Source organism: Canis aureus, chromosome 38 (genome assembly GCF_053574225.1).
Source record: "Canis aureus isolate CA01 chromosome 38, VMU_Caureus_v.1.0, whole genome shotgun sequence".
Taxonomy (NCBI): domain Eukaryota; kingdom Metazoa; phylum Chordata; class Mammalia; order Carnivora; family Canidae; genus Canis; species Canis aureus.
This window is the reverse complement of record NC_135648.1, coordinates 14,804,274-14,820,561: the sequence shown is the minus strand read 5'-3', so window position 1 is coordinate 14,820,561 and position 16,288 is coordinate 14,804,274. Positions and strand designations below refer to the sequence as shown.

Sequence of the window (16,288 nt, the reverse complement as noted above, 5' to 3'; positions counted from 1 at the left end):
AAAATGCTGGTAAGTAGTACATTTCATATAGATAGTTGGTGTTATTTTTTGTTTGTTTGTTAATTCTTATTTATGTGTTTTGTTTTATTTGGATAAATTTAATACAGAGACTATATTTGGTGAATAAAATTTGGTGAATTTTGACAAATTTAAACAAGTCTGTAAGCAAAAATACAATTAAGAGATAGAATATGTGCCTTCCCCAGAAAATGTAATCATGTTCCCTTCAAGTTAGTTTTATCATCCAGTGGCAAACATTATTTTTATTTCCATCAGATTTTGCTTATCCATCAGTTTCACGTAAGTAGAATTATACAGCATATGTTGTTTATATGTCAGTCTTTTTACATTTAACATGATGCTTTTGAAAATCAATGTTGTTGTGAGAATCAGTAGATTTATTCCATTGTACAATATACAATGATACGTTCACCACTTACCTGTTAAGAATGTTCCTTTTTATTTCTAATTTGCTAATTTTTTATGATATGAATAGGTGTTGAATATTTCAAGCAATTTCACTGCATCACTGAGATAACAGTTTTTTTTTTCTGTCCAATCTAATAATTTTCGTTGATTGACTGAATTTTAAATGATGAATGAATTCTGCACTCCTGGTACAAATCACACTTGGTCATGTTGTATTATACTTTTTACAGAGTGCTGAATTCTAGCAAACATATGTAAAGAAATAATACCTATTTTACATAAATTTTCCAGAAATTAGAAGAGGATGGAGTATTCCTTAACTCATTATGCAAGGACATCATTATCCTTATACTAAAACCAGACAGTCATTACAAGAAAAGAAACTATAGACTAATATTTTTCATGAACATAGACACAAATGTTTTTAACTTTATTTTATAGCATACCAAATTAATAATATTCAAGATGCAAAATACACCATGATCAAGTACTGTTTTTCCCAGGAATGCAAGGTTGGTTTATCATGATAGGCTGAATTTCCCACCTAAATGTTAGTGTCTGAATCCCTGGAATCTGTGCATATGTTAACTTACATGGTCAAAGAGATTTTGCAGATGTGATTAAGTAAGGCATAATGAGATGGGAAGATTATCCTGAATTATCCAAGTGGCCCTTAAATTTAAAAACAAGTATCCTTATAAGGGAAGTAAAGGAAGATTTAATTTCAGAATAGGACTGTCAGACTAATACAGCATGAGAAAGACTCTATCAGTTGCTTCTGATTTTGAAGATGGAGAAAGAGGCCATGAGCGAAAGTAATAAAGGTGGTCTTTAGAAGCAGGAAGATACAAGGAAACAGATTTACCCTTAGAGCTGCCAGCAGGAACAAAGGCCTGAAGATATTTTGGTTTTAACACAGTGAGATCCATTTCAGACTTCAACCTCCAGGATCTAAGAAAGTAACATTTATGTTGTTTTAACACAGAATTGTGTTGTTTTAAAATGAAGTTTGGGGAAGTTTGTTGGAGTAATAACAGGAAATCACATTAATAGACTAAGAAAAAATATATTTTTATCTAAGAGATGCAGAAACATTTGAGTGTACTGCAAAAACAAAATAAGACCCCAAACAGCAAACATTCATATTTATTTAAATAGTTTTTTTTTTCCTTTATGTTTGGAATAGAACAAGGAAGTTGGCCTTGAGCATATTTATTCAGAATTGCAACAGTATAATAAGGTCAAGAAAGGGGGTGGGGGAAAAAGGCAGACTTCCAGTTAAATAAATAAATTATTCTGATGTGATATAGAGCATAGTAATTATAGTTAGAATATTGTATTGCATATTCAAAAGTTGCTAAGGGAGTAGATCTTAAAAGTCCTTATCATACACACACACACACACACACACACACATTTGTAGACTATGCATGGTGATGTTAACTAAACCTATTGTGGTGTTCATTTTGCAATGTATGCAAATGCCAAATCATTATATTGTACATTGCCAAATCATTATATTGTACATCTGAAACTAATATAATGTTCTGTATATCAATTATTCCTGGACAAAAAAAGAAAAAAATGCAATAAGATAGAAAACAAAATAAATATATGTATTTTTGCAGTTATCATGATTATGTGTCTAAAAAGATCCTAACAAATCCATAATGAGCTAGTAGCAAGGTCATAGAGTTTAGCAAGTTTTCACAATACAAAGTCATAATGGAAAAACTAATAGATATTGCATACTTAAAATGGATGCTTTTTATTTATGTAAATTATACACAGAGTTGATTTAAAAAGCATTATTATGTAAGGTACTTGGGGCAAGTATTTAGTGTTACTTGAAAATTCACAAGTCCTGTATAAAATAAATCTAATAATATTTATTTATAAACATCCCTAATCCACTATAGTTTGTGCATTCAAGGAAGAAAAAACATTAGAATCCACATTCTTTAGAGGCAACAGAGTAGAATTAGGGAAAAATAAACTAATATTTTTAGTATATGCCAGATACTGTGATGACACTTAAAGAAATTATCTTATTCAATATGGAACAGGGAAAATTACTAAAGTTTATACCATTCACTGGCACCTACCTCAGCCATGAAAGACCAGAAGAACAATGTGTACAAGAATTAATGAAGATCACCATTGTTCTATGCCAAGTACCCCTATTTTAGACTCCATCACTGCTCTCTCTGAATTTTCTAAACTATTACAAGTAAATGCTTTTTACAATTTGAAAATGGTTAATAACCAAACTAAGTAATTCATCATTCAGGAATAGTTATAGGATTAAGAATTTTGGGATTAAGAAATTTCCAATTTGGGACGCGTGGGTGGCTTGGTGGTTGAGCGTTGCCTTCGGCTCAGGGCATGACCCAGGGGTCAGGGATCGAGTCTCGCATCGGGGTCCTCCTAGGGAGCCTGCTTCTCCCTCTACCTATGTCTCTGCCTCTTTCTCTGTGTGTCTCTCATGAATAAATAAATAAAATATTAAAAAAAAGAAATTTCCATATTTATTCAAGGATAGCAAAAACATTTTTCTAGTTTATTGAGAAGTAATTGATATACATCACTGCATAAATTTAAGGTGTACGGCATGATAGTTTCATTACATGTATTTTGAAATGATTATCACAATAGGTTTAGCTAACATCCATTACCTCATATGGATAAAATATAAAAAAAGGAAAAGAAAAAATAAAAAGAAATCCTGGGACATCTAGGTGGCTTAGTGGTTGAGCATCTGCCTTTGGCTCAGGGCATGATCCTAGGATCCTGGGATCAAGTTCCACATCAAGGTCTCTGTACCGAGCCTGCTTTATCTCTGCTTATGTCTCTGCCTCTCTGTGTCTTTCATGAAAAAATAAATAAAATATTTTAAAAAAGAGAAAGAGAAAAAAGAAAAAAAGAAATTCTACTTCTGATGAGAACTCTTAGGATTTACTCTCTTAGCCACTTTTCTATATATAATGCAGCACTATTAACTATAGTCATCATGTTGTACATTAAATCCCTAGTGTGTGTTTATCTTATGACTGGGAAGGATAAACACCTTTACTTTCTTTTCAGAAATGTAATGTCAAAGGAAAGGGGAAAAAAGTTGTAAAAAATAAGATATGGATGTATGCTTTAGTTTTGTATTGTTCAGTAAATGTTCCAATGCCAATGTTAGCCCATTCTTAATGTGGTTTCCCTCAGTTCCATTGCAATTTAATTCATTATGCTTTTATTTCTTATTCAGGGACACTAACCATGTTAGGTGTTTGCTGGTTCTTACAATTCAGATTTTTCTTAATGGAGTCAGAAATGTGACTTGTATTTAATAACATCTGGGATTTGCATTTCAGGAAGTACAACTACACTGTTGCTAGGGGATACCATAGATGTGTATGATTCTGGGTGTATTTGCATATTTTACTTTAATATTTTATTGCTTTTTGAAGACAATGCTAGAATTATAAATGAAAGAACATATACTATTTGTCCAACATAAATTCTGTTGTTATGTGAATTATTTTATAACAGAGAAAAAAAGTTTTACTGGTATAGCACAGGAACGATGATGATACATAAATTCATAGGAATTCAGTAAGTTGATCTACAATTGTCATTATTGATAGTAAAGTATTTTCCTCTTTATATCAAAGGCGAGTATCAAAGCCAGTCACTTTCTGAATAGTGTTATTTAATGAATTTCTTAGTCAATGAGATATGTGGATATAGGATGAAGATTTTCTCTTCACTGACCCTTTATGAATACATTTATCATGCTTCTGTAGGTCTAATATTATTTGATATGAAATCTAGGATTAAATTGATCCTCAATATATGCTCTGAAAAGAAAGGAAGGCTTATCTTGATCATTATATTCAAGTATATTGTTATATTTGTAGAATAAATTTCAAAGTAAAGGATGGTCCAGAAGAAGACAGGAAAACCCCATATTTCACTTTTTCACGTTACATATTATAAGTCTGTATATCTGCTGGGAGATTATTCTCCATGTCTCTGGCATTTCTACAGTTCTAGACATTAACACCTTTAAAAGCTAGAGAGAGTATCTCCATATAGACAAGTGAGCAGATTTTACATATGTGTGGCGATAGTCCGGGTCAAGTCCCCTTCCTTGTTCTAGATCTAGAGGTTTGCTTATATTCCAGGAAAAATAAAATAAAACAAAATAAAACGTTTCTCATAGGCAAAGTGTGGGCAAGTTTGTCAGCAGTTTCTGGTTAAGATTGGGTTCCCTAAACTGAGTATTTATGAACTGTGACACAAATCACTGCGTATTCAGCATTTACCCAGGCACTTTCTGTGTTATTCCCATGCTTGAAAGACAAAAGAATCCAATGTGAACATGAAGCTCATGTTCTCATAAGTGCCATGAGTAATATTCTGCCTAAATCCAATTAATCTCATTGTTTTCTTTTTAATAGATAACTGTATCTATTAATACATATGTGTGTATACATATATAAATACATACACATATGTGTATCTTATGCATATTTAAAAATTAAAAATATCTTATAGAAGTTAACAAAAATCCCAGATTTGACAATTTAAAGCAATAGTTTGAATGAGCACAGCTTAAATTCTAGGAGTATAATTGAACAAAGCAAGAATTATACTGCACTGAAGTATAACTTCAAATACCACACACTTAAAATTATAAAAGGCAAGCATATCACAAAAATAAAAGAATTCCTAAGCAATTATCAGTTAGAGAATAAAAGCATTAGTAGTGGATCTGAATTTTTTTTTTAAATTTTCTTCAGAGACAGACCAGGGGGAAAAAAGTGGTCCAATAAAACTCCCTTCAAAATATGTTATTGATAAAACTCACAATTAAAGTATTAATGGTATTTAAAAGTGAAAGAGTCCTTACCTATGGAATACATTTTATAGAATATACCTATTCTCCCTAGAACTTTTATGGTAAACAAATCTGTAACATACAGATTTATTTGTGGTTCTTTGCAAATTATTTTTAAACAGTGCAATTATTAGTGTATAAAATGGAAGAGGTTTCTTAAATGAAATATTTCTCTTTGTATGAAGTATCATTTGTTAACCTCACATGTAAATGGTAATCCACATCTCGTACTAATGTGGCAAGAAAGGAATAAGGAGACTGAGTTGGCTGTTACCGACTTACTTTGATTTTACCTCTACTTCATAATTACGCATCCTCAAAATCATTAGTAATACATGATATTGGGTAAATGTTCATTTTAGATTAGAAATGATTTATCTCAGAACTAAAACAGATTTTTTTTCAAAATTCAGAATACCTAAAACTAATAATTTTGAGAAAACTGTAACAACTCATAACAAAAGAGATTACTTGTTAAATGCAAAAGCCCTTTGGTCACAACACTTGAGTTTCAACTCAGCACTTCTACTCAGAGATTCTATGACCTTGAGCAACATGAGAAAAAACAAAATATTATAGTATTCAGGGTCCACTTAGAAAACAGAAACCACACTAAGCATTTTTAGAGAGAGAGAATTTAATGTTAAGAATTGTTTTCAAGTTTTGGACAACTGAAAGAGATACTGAATATTGAAGTAACATGGAAATTAGTAACTCCTAGAAAGAATCATGGCCAAATTAGGAGAAAAAATGAAGTGTGAGTTGGAGTTATAAGAACCGAGGCATTTGGCGAAAGGCTCTGTGGTTCTAAAACCTAGATCTTTGAGGATGTGTTTCTGATGTTGGCACCTGTAAAGGCTAAGAATAGGGTTGTTTCTGGGAGGAGCAAGCAAAGCTGGAGAGTAGAATCAACTTTCCATACTCACATGGAGTATTCCTAAGGCAAAACTGAGGAGAACTCTAAGAAAACAGGAAGAAGCATATCCCTTCCTACATTCTCCTGTCTTTTAGTTTCTCTAAAGTGCCCCATATTTGCAAAATTTCATAGAGAACCAACTGTTAAAGTTTAAACCAGCTTGCATAGCCTAGCTCTAGAATCACAGAGTATAAAAGGGTGGATTTGGTGTTTATAGGCAATAATAGCTTAGTGATTTGTACAAATTTCTATCTTATATCATTGTTATAATGAAGAAATGAGTTTAATGTAAAAATCTGGCTCACATTAAACAGTTAATGATTGCCTTCAATTACTAAAGTATATAGTTAAAATTTAATCAAAGGAAAATTAAAACTAGGCAAGAAATCCTAATCGAGAAAAAAAAAAAGAAATGAGCACAATGAAATCCATAATCCTATTCCTCTTGACAATTGAATCTGTAATACTTTGAACAATGTTTGACATTCAACAAGTGTTCAAGAAATATGTGTTGACTAAATAATTTTTGAAAACATTACACACATTCATTATCTATTGCTATGTAACAAAGTATTCAAAACTTAACGTTTAAAATAAAACCTTTTTCTTCCATAATATCTGTAGGAAAGGAGTCAAATAATTATTTTATCTGAGTAGTTCTGGATCAAAATCTCTACATCAGTTTGTTAGCTGGATATGCAAGCACCTCAAAGTCTGTCTAGGGGTAAATTTACTTCCAGATTCAAATGGCTATTGGAAGTCTTCAAAAGATCTGCTTCAGAGTTCACTCATGGTTGTTAGAAGGAATTTATTCAATGGAGTTGAAAACTTATGCTCAAAAAGAAATTTGCACATTGGATGTTTATTGCAGCTTTATTCATAATTGCCAAATTAGAAACAACCAAGCTGTCCTTTGGTATCTGAATAGATAATAAACTATGTACATCTAGACAATAGAATACTATTTAGTGCAAAAAGAAATGAGTTATCAGTACATGAAAAGTCATGGAAGAATACAACTGCCCATTACAAAGTGAAAGTAATGAATCTAAAAAAACTACATACTGCATGATTCCAACTACATGACATTTGGAAAAGGCAAAACTGTGGAGAGAGTAAAAATATAGAGGTCACCAGGTTTGAGTTGGGGGCGTGGAGGGATGAATAGATAGAGCACAAAGGATATTTGGTGTATATCTGTATGGTATTGTAATGATGGATACATATCATTATATATAAATCAATAAACAACAATTTAACATTCCATGGAAAGTTAAAACCAAAAGTGAACTGTAATATAAAATTTGGACTTTGAATGATTATGGTGTTTCACTTTAGGATTCATCAGCTCTAAAAAATGTACCACTCTAGTTGTTAATGTTAATAATGGAAAAGGCCAGGTATGTGTGAATGCAAGAGGTATTTGGGAAATCTCTGTACTTTCTCCTCAATTTTGCTATGAACCCGAAACTTTTCCAAAAGATTATCATAATAAAAAAGATTAAATAAAATCGTTCTGGAAAAACATTTCTATATACATTATTTTACTCTAATAATGCATATCTTAAAATAATATTTTACCTGGCATATAGTTATGCATTTAATTAAGTTTTTATCCTTACCTATTTTTCGTGTAATACTGATATTTTTTTCTCTGACAAATGTATTTTTCTTTTCAACAATTTTTCTAGTTTAAAAAAGTAGTTGTCTGAGATTTAATTTAGTGTTCTATCTGGGGTTCCTTTCTTAGTCCATTCTTGTAACTAATTTTTTTAAAAAGATACTCCAAACAAGCATAAATAAACATTGTACTACCCTATAACCACCAGGGAAAACATTTGAAATCTGTAATATTCCTTTATAAATTAAGGCGTCTCATAAAAACAGTTACTGGTATCTCCTGTTGCCATTGAAAATTCAATGGTTGTTGATTATAATTTTATAACATATTTAATTTAAAGTTAGTTTTGTAGAGCCAATGTGGTGTTCTGAATTTCAGCACAAAGGGCTAAAGTGGGTAGCTAACATTGATAATTCAATTCAATTTTCCCATTTGCACAATTTATTTGCTCACTTCATTTCAAAGTTTCATGTCACTATAGACAATTGGTATAATTAAGTTTATGTTAAGATCACTTGACTATCTTACCTATATTCATCCAAAATATACGTATGTGGTATCTTGCCAGATCACTTTGCTTCAAATCGCAATAAATTTTCATAATTGCAAAGTAATTGGGTAAATGAAAGACAGATTAGAATTATATTTTGTATAGAAAGCGTTAGTTTCATACATAAGCATATTCTGCAGTTTTAGCAAAAATTACTTTTTTTAATATCTGAGCTGAAATATAATTATCGCTAAAACTACACAAATATTAAAATTGAAGATTAGCATGGCCCCTGCATAAGAATGACATGCAAATTCATGAAGCAGTCCATATTTTGTGCGGTTCCCCAGTGAACCCTTTGCAGATTAACTTGGGAAAAAAATGATATACCAAGTACGATGTGAGACACTGAATAAAGAAATTATGATATTTAACTAGAAAAATATTCTTGTAAAGCCAACTGTGATATGTGAATGAAGCCGAGTTACACTTGAAAAAATAATACTACATTTACATTTTTAGGAACTGAAAATAGAATATTTATATGTAAGTTAGAAAATATTATACAATACTTGATTTTTTTCCTTAAATCTTGAAATTTGCCCTTGTCCAATCTGGATAAATTTGTTTTCTGAAATTTTCAAATTAAATTTACAGTGTCTAGAAGTCTTGTTTGGTTCTACTAGAGAGAAATTTTACGCTTGTGTTAGGGAAAGCTTATAGGTGTGCTTCCCAACTCATTGTTCAGTAAATACATTGATTTGTCAAATGTAGTATCATGATTTTAAAAAAAAGAATGAAAAATTCACTATTGCAAAAGTACAATAGTTGGTTAGAAATAAATGGATGCCAACGTTTTCTTTCTAGCTTGTATTCAAGATGTGGTTGACTGAATTATTGATTCTGATTTTTCACTCCACAGTAGGGTATTAAACATCCAAACACTTACCATGGCCTCATGATGGCAGATTGCATTTCCTCACCTCTTGACTCTGGGCTTGACCAGATTATTTGTTTTGGTCAATTTAATGTCGATGAGAGTAAAAGGGACTTCAAATGCACTTATATGCTTGGATTGCATTCTTGATCTCTGTTATTATGAGAAGACTGTCTTTTTAGTCTTTTCTAATCTTTTTTCTCTTATTAACATAATGAAGATATCTTCCAATATAATATTATCAAAACTTCATATTTGTTATTTCATGCTTAGTTATTCAACTCAGAATTTATTTTTTGTTTGGGGATAAGATAAAAAAAATTGTTTTATTTACTTTTTTTAATGTGGTTACACTGGTATACCAGTGACACTTACTGAAAAGTCTATCCTATCCATATTTCTTTGTAATGTCAATTCATCTTCAGATCATTGCTACTTATATCAGTGGGTCTATTTCTGGATTCTATATTCTATTCCATTAATATATATTCTATCCATATTTTATTGGCTATCCTTTCCCTTTGAATTATATTGGCACTTTTGTCAAGAGTCATAATGCAACATGAAACATACTAAAAATAGATACTTTTTTATCTTCTATTCTTAACTCTTTTATTGCCTAATATATTTTAAAATCAGTTTCTCAATCCCAGAAAAATATTCCTTTGAAATTATTTTCTAAAATAGCTATACCAACTTATATTCCCATCAGTGATGAATGAGTTTCTGATGTCCCATATCCTCAACAAAATACACCCAATTGTCTATATGCAGTAGTATAATAATGAATAAAAGTAGTGAGAATGAACATCTAACATTGTCCCTGATCTTGAACTTTTAGTATGAATGCAGTGGTATTTTTAAAAAGGTATCTTGTATCCACAAATGTGTCCTTTTATGTTCTATTTCTAGTTTGCTGAAAGTTGTAGCACCTCATTAGATGTTATCATTAACTGTATTACTTTTCATGTATCTATCAAGATGAGCATGTGTTTTTAATCTGTATACATGAGAGGTTATATAAACTTCTTTTTAAAACCTTTACACATATTTATATTATGATTTAATAATATCATGTTAAGTTGGTCATGATTTATCTATTATATATTGCTGGACTTGATTTGCTAATATTTTATTTTATATCTATCAATTTACATATATATATTTTTTAATTTACATATATTTTTAAATCCATGAATATTTGGATTTGTAGTTGCCTTTTCTTGTAAAATTTTTGTCTGATGTTAATGTCAAGATTTTACCAGTCTCATAAAATAAACAAGGATGAGTTGTTTTTCTCTACGTACAGCTACTTCTTTTCCAATTCTAATAGCACATTTTGTAGAATTAAGGAACTATAATGAGAAACAGTGGTATCTATTTGCTAGAGAATTAACACATTTGGGAAATAGAACATATAGGCAGGCCAATTTTACCACTGTAACTTTAGCCCATAAAAGTAGAGTTGAGCTCAGGAATTTCTCTCTCTCTTTTTTTTTTAAGATTTATTTATTTATTCATGACAGAGAGAGAGGCAGAGACACAGGCAGAGAGAGAAGCAGGCTACTCACAAGGAGCCTGATGTGGGACTGGATCCCAGGTCACGCCCTGAGCCTAAGGCAGACACTCAACCACTGAACCACCCAGGCGTCCCGAGCTCAGGAATCTCTACATATTTTATATTATTTAAGAGGTCAATATTATTAGACAACAAATCACAACGATAATAACAAAATATGTTGGAGATGCAATTTAACCCCTAATATCTATACAATTTTTTTTACTTAAAAACAAGAATTATTCAATGAGTTTCTTATTCACTGTTTTATTGTTGTGTCATGGGTACTTTTATTTACATGTACAAATAATTCAGATACATTGTAATTTTTTTATCTAAAGGTAACCTTTAATCTTATAGAAAGACTATCACAGTTAAAATATACACAATTATGATTGTTTAATTTCTAAAATGAGACAAAAGGCAAGACTGAATTATGAAAGATAAGATAGTTAACTGATTGTGCCAGCTAGTATTTTGCATTTAATAATTTGAAATGTATTTAATAATTCTATTGTTAAAAGGAAGAACTAACTTGAGGTAATAGGATGTCTTTTGAATTAATTTGGGAGAAAGCAGAAGACAGTGTTCAGATGCAATGTAAAGTTCACTATCATGTAATATTCAAATGTATTTGTACAATTGAAGTCATACTCTCAAACTAATTGAAATATACAAGTGTTTTTTATTATAAATAAATCTGTTGTGACTATTTCTATAAATGCTACACAGTTAAATAATCTGGCAAATTAGCAGTTGCATGATGATAAGCAATTGCTTCATATGAATTTTACCCCATCAAATGACTGCTTGAGTTAATTTATTAAATTAGTCATTGTTTTGATTCCATATACACAAAGATATCATTCAGTTAATCAAAGTAAGCATTTGAGATATTTCCTTTCTCCTTAAACTCCAATTTTCAACTTCATTACATTTGAAACAAAGATAATTATTACAATTTGGAAACCGACTTGTGTATGTAATATACATATATTTGAATACAATGATGTATTAAAAGTTCATTTGCATGTATAATAATTCAGAATATGTTAATTCTTTCAAAAATATGATTATATCTCTCCCCCTGGAATAGATAACAAAGATGATTGGGGTGAAAAAATGATATTTTGTAAAGAAACTTATTATTAAGAATTTTTTTTTCTAAAAAGACAACAGGATGTGGAAGCTTTTATGTAATATAAAGGAAACAACAGACCTAGATATACTTCTTTATAATATGGAGGCAGGAATTATTTCAAGAATATCTTACAGGAATGGAAATAAACCAGGCAAGTGGAAATAAACCAGGCAAATTACAGGAGTGGAAATAAGCGGGCAAGAGAAGAGGGCAATAAATTTGTATGCTGTGACAGAGCAGCCATTTAAATTGAGGAGAGAAGTAGGGGATTGCCTGCAGTTGGGAGTTTGTCTTTTAAATGACTGGCAGCAAAAAAAAAAAAAAAAAAAAAAAAAAAAAGGAAATAATGGCACCATTCTGATAAAAAGGTCAGAGGTTATTAACAGGCTTGAAACATCCTAGGTGCCAGAATGAATACATGGATTCTTAATTAGAAAATTAACCTAAAATACTTAAAAAGAATTATGGAAACAAATCAGTTAGATAATATAGAGAACACTGTTTCTGGAGCTAGCTAACTAGTTGACTGCAATGGTTTACATAATCAGACATGTAAAACTGATTTGCCTTAGAGGCTGAAGAAGTAGAAATGAAAATCTAGATTGACGAATCTTTTAGGTAAGACAGTGTCAGAGTTGGTAGGAAAACTGTGTAGGGACTGATAACTACCTTAGCTTTAGGTCTTAAGGAAAACATTTTAAGGAGATAATTATAGTTTGTTTTGCTATCTGTGTGAATTTTAGAGTGATATATTTTTATATAAATGGCTAGCACAAAAAATGTTAATTTTTGTTTGAATATAGCTTTTACCACAAATAAGAAATGTCTTCTTTTGTTGAAGCTATGAGTTGTAAGTAACTGCTCAGCTCTAAGGAAAATGATTCCAATTTAGGACTATTAACCCTGGAACAGTCATAGTGGTATTAACAAGCATAGGTGGATCATTTATCATGAAACAAGAAGTATGAGGCTGTAAGAAATCAAAGTAAGTCAGACAACATACATAATTATTGTTGTTTTGTTGTCATAAATAATAACAAAAAGAGTTTCACAATGAAATAGAATTGATTTAAATGATAACTGTGATGCCAGTAACTACCCATAGTGCAGAGCTACATAGTAATAACTATAGACTGCTTTTTTTCCACAATGAAACATTAGTATATCAACAGAAATAATAATGTGAGAGCCTTAATTTAATTTCAGAATTAATGCTATTTGAAAGCATTTGTAACATGCTTTTTTGTTGAAAAAAGGCAAACTACAATTAAGATTCTATGTTGATGTTCGGAATGTCACAGAGGCCAAGTAGAGTTTCACCTTGTTGGCACAAGCAATATGATATGAATGTGTCCTTTACTCTGAACTGTAAGTCTTGCTTTTATTCCCACAGCGATGGCTATACTCCAGTTACTGGGAAGTAAATAGATTATGCATTATAATTGCATAAATTTGTAAAACTGAACACTGGTAATCCTTCAGCTAAGGAACTGACATTTTGAGAAAAATGATCTTTGATATGCTGTGAAAGAGTAAAGAATTACAGACAAATAAAAACAAAAACATGAAGCATCCTAATGGGTGAAGTGTTACGATGACAGTAGTGCCTTCCACTGTTCATCTCCTAATCCTGCCGTATAGAGTTCATTCTCACAGGCAAAGTCACCTTCTGAAGTGTCTTGAAGAATCAAATACATTTAACTAACAGAGCAATCTAACACTGAAGAGACAACAGGATGAAAAATAATACTCAAGTTAAGACAGGCCAAACCCTGAAAAGCAGAGATGTGGAGGTTGTTTTGTAGAAAGTGCAAGAGTACAAGAGTGAAGAGGGATAAATATTTGAAAAGATTTTCATGAAGTGGGAAGAATGTGCATTTAATCATGATACAATTAGAGGAAATTGCATTTTATTTGCTGTAAAGTTCAGAGATGTTAAGTGTTTCTCCAGCTCTGACACATGTAGTCAAGTGTGGCACCATGCCTTCACCTCCTGGCTGATATAATTCCTACATGTGTCATAGACCAGGATCATTCTTTTTGAGTGGTCTTATTATTTACTCTGGTCTTGGGACACCTGGGAGGCTCAGCGGGTAAGCATCTGCCTTCAGCTCAGTGTGTGATCCTGAGTCCTGGGATGGAGTCCCACATCGGGCTCCCTGCATGGAGCCTGCCTCTCCCTCTGCCTATGTCTCTGCCTCTCTCTCTCTGTATCTCTCTCATGAATAAATAAATACAAATCTTTAAAAAAAATTAAAAATTCTTATTTATTCTGGTCAAAATTCCTATGCATAAAATGTTTTATGACTTAACTTTGTATTTGAACAAATAATATCTATTTATCAATGAATTTCTAATAAAAATTTTTAAAAATGTTCTATTACTTTGTACTTACTTCAAAGCAACAATTATTTTAACATTTTATTTATTTATTTACAATAGTCACAGTCCATGCACCGGGAGCCCGACGTGGGATTCAATCCCGGGTCTCCAGGATCGCGCCCTAGGCCAAAGGCAGGCGCCAAACCGATGCGCCACCCAGGGATCCCAAGCATATGCTTTTTAAATAATGTTACTCTGTTCAAAACAATTTTGAAATTTACCTTCTATAGCTGATTCTAGAAGTATTTTACACTATTTTTAAGCAATATATTATTATGTGGCTTGGTTATCCACCTTCCTCTGCAGACTCACTTCTCTATTTTTTAAAAATATTTTATTTATTTTATTTGAGAGACAGCGAGAGCGAGAGAGCAGAGTAGGAGGGAGAAGAAGAAGCCGACTCCCCACTGAACAGGGAGCTTGATGTGGAGCTCGATTCCAGGACCCTGAGATCATGACCTGAGCCAAAGGCAGATGCTTAACCTAATGAGCCACAGGTGCCCCTACAGACTTACTTCTAAACAAGATTTAAATATTGCCCCAAAATCAAAACAATATTTTTCCATAATTAAAATAATTACTAACAATAGATTTAAAATTCCAGAGGCATTGTTCTGAGAAATTGCAAGAATAACTTTAATATATGACATCGCCCTAACAACTCCAGGGTGCAAGGTGTTTTGTAGGATTTGCCAGGATTATATTGTCTAGGTATATTCATCTTAAGATGAATGGTAAATTAGTACTTAATATAAACACCTCCACTGATGTTTGCTTAGTGGAAGATGATTAAGGGCAGATCACATGCCTATTAAATAGTGAGAGTAGTGTGTATGCGTGTGTATGTGTGTGTGTGTGTATCCAGAGATTTTTCTATATTTCTGCATTACTATAGATTTTTTAAGTCAACATGGTTATATTTAGTTTGTTTATTTAGGAATTCATTTAACAAATACGTCATATGCACCACTAAACCTGAAGGAAACAATATAATTCAGTTACTAATTCAAGGATACTGAAAACATTTCACAGTTAATTCAACTCTCCCTCTTCCAAAATGTGAAGGAATTTTAATTTTCTACAACATAGGAGAAGGGATATGGAAATAAGAGCCAGGGCAGTGTCAGTAAAATGGAGCATCTTGTTTTTCCAAATAGATAAATAGCAAAACAGAAAAAAAATGTATATATGTTTTAACATTTTTTAAAAAGATTTATTTATGGGACACCTGGGTGGTTCAGCGGTTGAGCATCTGTCTTTGGCCTAGGACTTGATCCCAGGAGTCCCACATTGGGCTCCCTGCATGGAGCCAGCCTATGTCTCTGCCTCTCTCTCTGTGTGTCTCTCATGAAAAATAAATAAAAATAAAAAGATTTATTTATTCATGAGAGACACAGAGAGAGAGGCAGAGACATAGGTAGAGGGAGAAACAGGCTACCTGCAGGGAGCCTGATGTGGGATCATGACCTGAGCTGAAGGCAGATGTTCAACTGCTAAGCCACCCAGGCATCCTTGCATATATGTTTCAAAGTCTTATTTTCTTCAGTGTTTGCTTCAATTTCATAATTTTTGCAACTCTTAAATTCACTTCATATAAATATGACATGAACTCATTGATAAACGATGTATGTTGAGAAACTGTTCGTAAAACATAAGATAAAACATTTTGATATGTTACCAAGAAGAAATGGATAATTGCTTTATAACTGGAATTTTGCTGTTTGCTGTTCATCTAAAAATATTTAACCATATTGTAAAAATTCAAATTGCTTTTGTGCAATAAGCTACAGTGCTAATTTGGAAAATAGACACCGTTTAGTGTTAAATAAAACTATTTTGAGAAGGTACAGAAAAAGCCCCAGGGAATTAGAAGCACAGAGAAGAGACAGACTCTTTAAAAGACTAATAATGCAGTGAACTGCG

General features: G+C 31.7%; 1 pseudogene; it reads left to right on the top strand.

Annotated features, from left to right (window-relative positions):
• Positions 1-8,586: 8,586 nt before the first annotated feature.
• On the top strand, positions 8,587-8,684 carry LOC144307470 (U6 spliceosomal RNA; annotated as a pseudogene).
• Positions 8,685-16,288: the final 7,604 nt, after the last annotated feature.